General features: G+C 36.7%; 1 non-coding gene across 1 annotated transcript; it reads right to left on the reverse strand.

Annotated features, from left to right (window-relative positions):
- Window positions 1–1,301: 1,301 nt before the first annotated feature.
- Window positions 1,302–1,374, reverse strand: TRNAK-CUU (transfer RNA lysine (anticodon CUU)). The gene has a single exon. It is a non-coding gene; the product is annotated as a tRNA-Lys (tRNA).
- Window positions 1,375–8,114: the final 6,740 nt, after the last annotated feature.

The raw sequence follows: 8,114 nt of genomic DNA on the forward strand, positions 1-8,114 counted from the left end.
TCTTACAGAACAATAATATTCCATAACATTCATATACCACAATTTACCCAGCCATTCTCCAATTGATGGGCATCCATTCATTTTCCAGTTTCTAGCCACTACAAATAGGGCTGCTACAAACATTTTGGCACATACAGGTCCCTTTACCTTCTTTAGTATTTCTTTGGGATATAAGCCCAATAGAAACACTGCTGGATCAAAGGGTATGCATAATTTGATAACTTTTTGGGCATAATTCCAGATTGCTCTCCAGAATGGTTGGATTCGTTCACAACTCCACCAACAATACATTAGTGTCCCAGTTTTCCCGCATCCCCTCCAACATTCATCATTATTTTTTCCTGTCATCTTAGCCAATCTGACAGGTGTGTAGTGGAATCTCAGAGTTGTCTTAATTTGCATTTCTCTGATCAATAATGATTTGGAACACTCTTTCATATGAGTGGTAATAGTTTCAATTTCATCCTCTGAAAATTGTCTGTTCATATCCTTTGACCATTTATCAATTGGAGAATGGCTTGATTTCTTATAAATTTGAGTCAGTTCTCTATATATTTTAGAAATGAGGCCTTTATCAGAACCTTTAACTGTGAAGATGTTTTCCCAGTTTGTTGCTTCCCTTCTAATCTTGTTTGCATTAGTTTTGTTTGTACAAAGGCTTTTTAATTTGATGTAATCAAAATTTTCTATTTTGTGATCAGTAATGGTCTCTAGTTCATCTTTGGTCACAAATTTCTTTCTCCTCCACAAGTCTGAGAGATAAACTATTCTATGTTCCTCTAATTTATTTATAATCTCGTTCTTTATGCCTAGGTCATGGACCCATTTTGATCTTATCTTGGTATATGGTGTTAGGTGTGGGTCCATGTAATGGGCTGAGGCTTGAGTTGATGCACTGAGGTCCCAAGCACATGAGGCTAAATAGTAATTGGACCATACTCTATTAATATATAAGCTTGGAGAAAGAATGGCCCCCACCCACTCTTTGTGCAAGTCCTGATGTGTTGTATAGGAAATGACAATTTTGGTGGGTGGAGGCAGGGGAGTGGAAAAGGAAGGGGAAGGAGAGACTTTTGGGACTGCCATTGCCACGGTTGGCTCCACGGTTGGCTCGGCTCGCGTTGCTCTCTCTTAGCTGGCTTCCTGTCGCAACTGCCTATATTTGCTATCGCAATCTTTCTTGCCTATATTTGCTATAGCAATCTTTATTCACCTCTTCACTTCAATAAATATTGAAGATTTTTCCCTTAACCTGAATTCCTGACTCCGGCTGACTTTAAATACGCGGTCATTACATTTGGCGCCCAACGTGGGGCACGAACCCACGACCCTGAGATTAAGAGTCTCATGCTCTACCGACTGAGCTAGCCGGGCTTTTTTTTTTTTTTTTTTTTTAAGTCAGGGGGGTCGTGATCACCTCCTTTTCGGTGCTTTCACCTCCTTTCCTGAGAAATCAGGGAGGGTGTGATCACCTCCCCTTGGGGGCTCTGACCTCCCTGAAGAGTCAGGGATGGCATGATCACCTGTGTTCTAAAACAAAAGAAAGCGCGAGATGTAATGGGCTGAGGCTTGAGTTGATGCACTGAGGTCCCAAGCACATGAGGCTAAATAGTAATTGGACCATACTCTATTAATATGTAAGCTTGGAGAAAGAATGGCCCCCACCCACTCTTTGTGCAAGTCCTGATGTGTTGTATAGGAAATGACGATTTTGGTGGGTGGAGGCAGGGGAGTGGAAAGGTCCATGCCTAATTTCTGCCATACTAATTTCCAATTATCCCAGCAGTTTTTATCAAATAATGAATTCTTTTCCCAGAAGTTAGGGGCTTTGGGTTTGTCAAACACTAGATTGCTATAGTTGACTATTCTGTCTTGTGAACCTAACCTTTTCCACTGATCCACTAATCTATTTCTTAGCCAATACCAAATGGTTTTGGTGACTGCTGCTTTATAATATAATTTTAGATCAGGTACAGCTAGGCCACCTTCATTTGATTTTTTTTTCATTAATTCCCTTGAGATTCTCGACTTTTTATTGTTCCATATGAATTTTGTTGTTATTTTTTCTAGATCATTAAAATATTTTCTTGGAAGTCTGATTGGTATAGCACTAAATAAATAGATTAGTTTAGGGAGTATTGTCATCTTCATTATGTTCGCTTGGCCGATCCAAGAGCACTTAATATTTTTCCAATTATTTAAGTCTGACTTTATTCGTGTGGAGACTTTTTTATAATTTTGCTCATATAATTCCTGACTTTCCTTTGGTAGATAGATTCCCAAATATTTTATGGTATCAACAGTTATTCTGAATGGAATTTCTCTTTGTATCTCTTGCTGTTGAGTTTTGTTGGAGATGTATAAAAATGCTGAGGATTTATGGGGATTTATTTTGTAGCCAGCTACTTTGCTAAAATTATGAATTATTTCTAATAGCTTTTTAGTAGAATCTCTGGGGTTCTCTAGGTATACCATCATATCATCTGCAAAGAGTGATAGTTTGGTTTCCTCATTGCCTACTCTAATTCCTTTAATATCTTTCTCGACTCTTATTGCCGAGGCTAGTGTTTCTAATATGATATTAAATAATAATGGTGATAGAGGGCAACCTTGCTTCACTCCAGATCTTACTGGGAAAGGTTCCAGTTTTTCCCCATTGCATATGATGCTTACTGATGGTTTTAAATATATGCTCCTGACTATTTTAAGGAAAAGTCCATTTATTCCTATGCTCTCAAGTGTTTTTATTAGGAATGGATGTTGGATTTTATCAAATGCTTTTTCTGCATCTATTGAGATGATCATATGGTTTTTGTTTGTTTGGTTATTGATATAGTCAATTATGCTAATAGTTTTCCTAATATTGAACCAGCCCTGCATTCCTGGTATAAATCCTACTTGGTCATAGTGTATTATCCTGGGGATGATTTTCTGTAATCTTTTTGCTAATATTTTATTTAAGATTTTAGCATCAATATTCATTAGGGAGATTGGTCTATAATTTTCTTTCTCTGTTTTCAGCCTACCTGGTTTAAGTATCAGTACCATGTCTTGTCATAAAAGGAGTTTGGTAGGACTCCTTCGATCCCTATTTTTTCAAATAGTTTATTTAGCATTGGAGTTAATTGTTCTTTAAATGTTTGGTAGAATTCACATGTAAATCCATCTGGTCCTGGGGATTTTTTCTTAGGGAGTTGATTGATAGTTTGTTCTATTTCTTTTTCTGAGATGGGACTGTTTAGGATATTTACTTCTTCCTCTGTTAGTTTGGGCAAGCTATATTTTTGGAGGTATTTTTCTATTTCATTTAAGTTGTCGAATTTATTGGCATAAAGTTGAGCAAAGTAACTCCTAATTATTGCTCTAATTTCCTCTTCGTTACTGGTGAGTTCTCCCTTTTCATTTTTAAGACTAACAATTTGATTTTCCTCTTTCCTTTTTTTAATCAGATTTACTAAGGGTTTGTCTAGTTTGTTGGTTTTTTCATAGAACCAACTCTTAGTTTTATTAATCATTTCAATAGTTTTTTTACTTTCAATTTTATTGATCTCTCCTTTTATTTTTAGAATTTCAAGTTTAGTGTTTGACTGGGGGTTTTTAATTTGTTCCTTTTCTAGCATTTTTAGTTGCAAACCCAATTCATTGATCTTCTCTTTCTCTATTTTATACAAATAGGCCTCTAGAGATATGAAATTTCCCCTTATTACCGCTTTGGCTGCATCCCATACATTTTGGTATGATGTCTCATTATTATCGTTTTCTTGGGTGAAGTTATTAATTATGTCTATGATTTGCTGTTTCACCCAATCATTCTTTAGCATGAGATTATTTAGTTTCCAATTATTTTTTGGCCTACTTCCCCCTGGTTTTTTGTTGAATGTAATTTTCATTGCATCGTGGTCTGAAAAGGATGCATTTACTATTTCTGCCTTACTGCATTTGAGTTTGAGGTTTTTATGTCCTAATATATGGTCAATTTTTGTATAGATTCCATGAACTGCTGAAAAGAAAGTGTATTCCTTTCTGTCTCCATTACATTTTCTCCAGAGATCTATCATATCTAACTTTTCTAGTATTCTGTTTACCTCTTTGACTTCTTTCTTATTTATTTTGTGGTTTGATTTATCTAATTCTGAGAGTGCAAGGTTAAGATCTCCCACTATTATAGTTTTACTGTCTATTTCTTCTTGCAGCTCTCTTAGTTTCTCTTTTAAGAATATAGATGCTACCCCACTTGGTGCATATATGTTTAATATAGATAGTGCTTCATTATCCATGCTGCCCTTTAGCAAGATATAGTGCCCTTCCTTATCTCTTTTAATTAGATCAATTTTTGCTTTAGCTTGATCTGAGATCAGGATGGCTACCCCTGCTTTTTTGACTTCACCTGAAGCATAGTAGATTTTGCTCCAACCTTTTACCTTTAACCTGCACGTATCTCCCCGCTTCAGGTGTGTTTCCTATAAACAACATATTGTAGGATTCTGGCTTTTAATCCATTCTGCTAACCGCTTCCTCTTTATGGGGGAGTTTACCCCATTCACATTTATGGTTAGAATGACCAATTCTATATTGCTTGCCATCTTGTTAACCCCGGATTATGCTTTTCTCCCTTCTTTCCCCTTTCCCCCCCTTCCCAGTATTAAGCTTGTGAGCACTACTTGCTTCTCACAGCCTTCCCTTTTTAGTATCCCTCCCCCCGCCTTAGAGTTCCTCCCCCTATCTTACCCCTTTCCCTCCCAGTTCCCGTATTCCCTTCTGCTTAGCTTATTCCTTCCCTTTTCACTTTTCCCTTCTTACTTTTCAATGAGGTGGGAGAAGTTTCACCATAGATTGAATATGTCTTAAGATTTTTCACTTAAAGCCAATTCTGAAGGCAGTAAGATACCCACTATATTCATCCCCCTCCCTTCTTTCTCTCAGATATAATGGGTTTCCTATGCCTCTTCATGAGATGTACTATCCCCACTTTACCCTTTTTCTGGTACAATGTCCTTTCCACATCAATTTCTAGAACAAGGTATACATGTATTCTTTATACATCTATATAGTCAAAATATAGTTCCCAAGATTAATCTTTACCTTTTTAGATTTCTCTTGAGTTCTATATTTGTAGATCAAACTTTTTATTAAGTTCTGGCTTTTTCATCAGAAATAGATGAAATTCGCTTACTTCGTTGAATGTCCATCTTCTTCCCTGGAAAAAGATGCTCATTCTTGCTGGGTAAGTTATTTTTGGTTGCATACCAAGTTCCTTAGCCTTTCGGAATATCATATTCCAGGCCCTTCGATCTTTTAATGTGGATGCTGCCAGATCCTGGGTGATCCTTATTGTGGCTCCTTGATACTTGAATTGGGTTTTTCTAGCCGCTTGCAATATTTTTTCCTTCATCTGAGGGTTCTGGCATTTGGCCACTATATTCCTTGGTGTTTTGATTTTAGGATCCCTTTCAGTGGGTGATCGATGAATCCTTTCAATGTTTATTTTTTCCTCTGTTCCTATGACTTCTGGGCAGTTCTCTTTGATAATTTCCTGGAAAATAGTGTCCAGGCTCTTTTTTTCATCATTCTTTTCTGGAAGTCCAATGATTCTCAGATTGTCTCTCCTGGATCTGTTTTCCAGTTCTGTTGTCTTCCCCAGAAGGTATTTCACATTTTTCTCCATTGTTTGATTTTTTTGGATTTGCTTGACTGATTCTTCTTGTCTCCTCGAGTCATTCAATTCCAATTGTTCAATTCTGATTTTCAGTGAAGTGTTTTCTTCACTCACTTTTTTAAGATCTTTTTCTAATTGTCCAATTGAATTCTTTTCTTCTGTGGAATTTTTTTCCATTTCGCCAATTTTGTTTTTTAGAAAGCTATTTTCTGTTTCCAGTTCACCAATCCTATTTTTCAAGGATTTTACTTCTTTATCCACTCTCTCTTTAACTGACTTCTCCAGGCTCTTTTGCCAAGCCTCCCTCTCCTTTTCCCATTTTTCTTCTAGCTCCCTTGTGAGAGCCTTTTTAATTACTTCTATGAGGTTCATCTGTGCTGAGGAACAGATGATCTCCTCCTTTGGGAATTCACCTGGGGACTGTCTGTTTTTAGTCTCCTCAGGATTTAGAGTCTGCTCTCTATCTGTATAGAAGCTGTCAAGGGTTAAAGTCCTCTTCAGCTTCTTGCTCATTCTGTCTAATAATCAGAGACAAACTAGCAAAGAAAAACAGAAAAAAACTGGAGTCTTTCTTTGGGGGAGGGGCTGGGTATGTTACCGAGCTTCCTCTCCAGATTGCAGGGGGCAGCAGTGAGGCACTAGCAGGACTGTGTGCACCTGAGCTCTGAGGTCCCAGAGAGTGCTGAGTCACTGTGGGGGGGAAGGGGAGAGCGGCCAGGTCCCGGGAGACTCCAGCTGTTTGGGGTTATATTCTTCAGCCCCGGTGTTTTTAGCTTCTCTGCTGGGCTGCTGACTTGCTGCCGGAGCAAAGTATCCAAACCTGTAGTGAAGGTCTCCCCGCAGAGACGGCTGCAAACACTCCCCACCCCCTCTCCAGTCTGCTCCCGTGCTCTCACTGCCGCTGCCCGCTGCCTGCGCCCGATCTAACACCGTCCCAGCCCTCCAGTAAAGACAGACCTTTCTTGGCGGATCTCAAGGATGGCTTCTCTTGGTAACTATATGTGGGTTTTTTTCAGTCAAGCATTGATTCAGAGGCTTGTAATGAAGTGGATAGTGAGAGAAAGCGCGGAGCTTATGCAGCTGTGAGCCTCCTCTCCGCCACCTTAACCGGAAGTCTATTCAATATGTTTTAACAAGGATATTCTCCTATTGTGATACATGACCATAAATCATGAAGTTCTGTGATCTAAGAAAAATTACAATTCTATCATCCAAAAGATACAGTATATTAATTTCATTTATTCTCTTCTTATGTACGAGTCATGATTGACATCTTTTTACAAAGAACACAGAAAAAAAAAAAGGTATAGGTCCCTCAAGCACTTTTCCAGAAATATTATTACTAAGTTTATATTCGTAAGGAAAACTTTCCATGGTTCCAAAAGTGTTTACAACAGTTCTTTTCTGTAATAGCAAATAGGAATTCATAAGGTGCCATCATTTGAGGACTGGCTGATTAAATAATGTTAAATGACTTTATTGGGATAAATTAAAAGAAACTTGAAAGATATCTTATCTGGTGTAAAGAAAATTAAGAAGCAGGAGAAATTTTGTTGAAAAACATTATTATATAGAAAATCAAAACAACTTTGAAAGTCATGGAAATACTGACCAATGCAATGTCCTACCATAATTCTGGAGGACTAGCGATAAAGCATGCTAATCCCTTCTTGACAGAGAGGTGATATATTCACTTTCATACAATGGCAATGCTGGAATTTGTCTCCCTAGCATGTATACTTATTATGAATTTTTATCATTGTTGTTTGTTTTCTTTTTCTTTTTTTCTCCATTTAAAGGAGGTAATAGGTATAGTGTAGAAAGAAAATAATAATGAAAAAGAAAAGAGGGAAATTGAAACAGCTTTAAAAAAGAACATATTTAGAAAAAGGAAGGCATATATATATATCATATATATATATATATATATAATGTAGTGCCTATATGTAGCTATACAGTTATAAAATTTTCTTTTGACTTAATTCCATAATTAAAAAAAAAACTATACAAAAGAGATCCATATTTTCATGTTTAATCCTTTGTTCCAATTCTCCTATATATGGGGAAATACCCATTTTATTTAGTATTTGCTCAACATTAAAATAATGTTTTTAATTAATTTTATTTTTATTATATATATATTAACTTTTTATAAATTTATTATTTTAATACACATTGCTTTATGAATCATGTTGGGAGACAAAAGTCAGAGCAAAAGGGAAAAATAATGGGACTTTAAAACAGAAAAAAGAAGTGAACATAGCATATGTTGATTTACATTCAACCTACATAGTTCTTTTCCTGGATGCAAATGACATATGCTCTCAAAAGTCTACTGGGATTGCTTTGGATTTCTGAACGACTGAGAAGAACCAAGTCTTTCAGAGTTGATCATCATACATTCTTTCTGTTTATTATGTACAATGTATTCCTATTCCTACTTCTTTTGCTCAACATC

The sequence above is a fragment of the Antechinus flavipes genome, chromosome 1 (assembly GCF_016432865.1).
Source record: "Antechinus flavipes isolate AdamAnt ecotype Samford, QLD, Australia chromosome 1, AdamAnt_v2, whole genome shotgun sequence".
In the NCBI taxonomy this organism is placed as follows: Eukaryota; Metazoa; Chordata; class Mammalia; order Dasyuromorphia; family Dasyuridae; genus Antechinus; species Antechinus flavipes.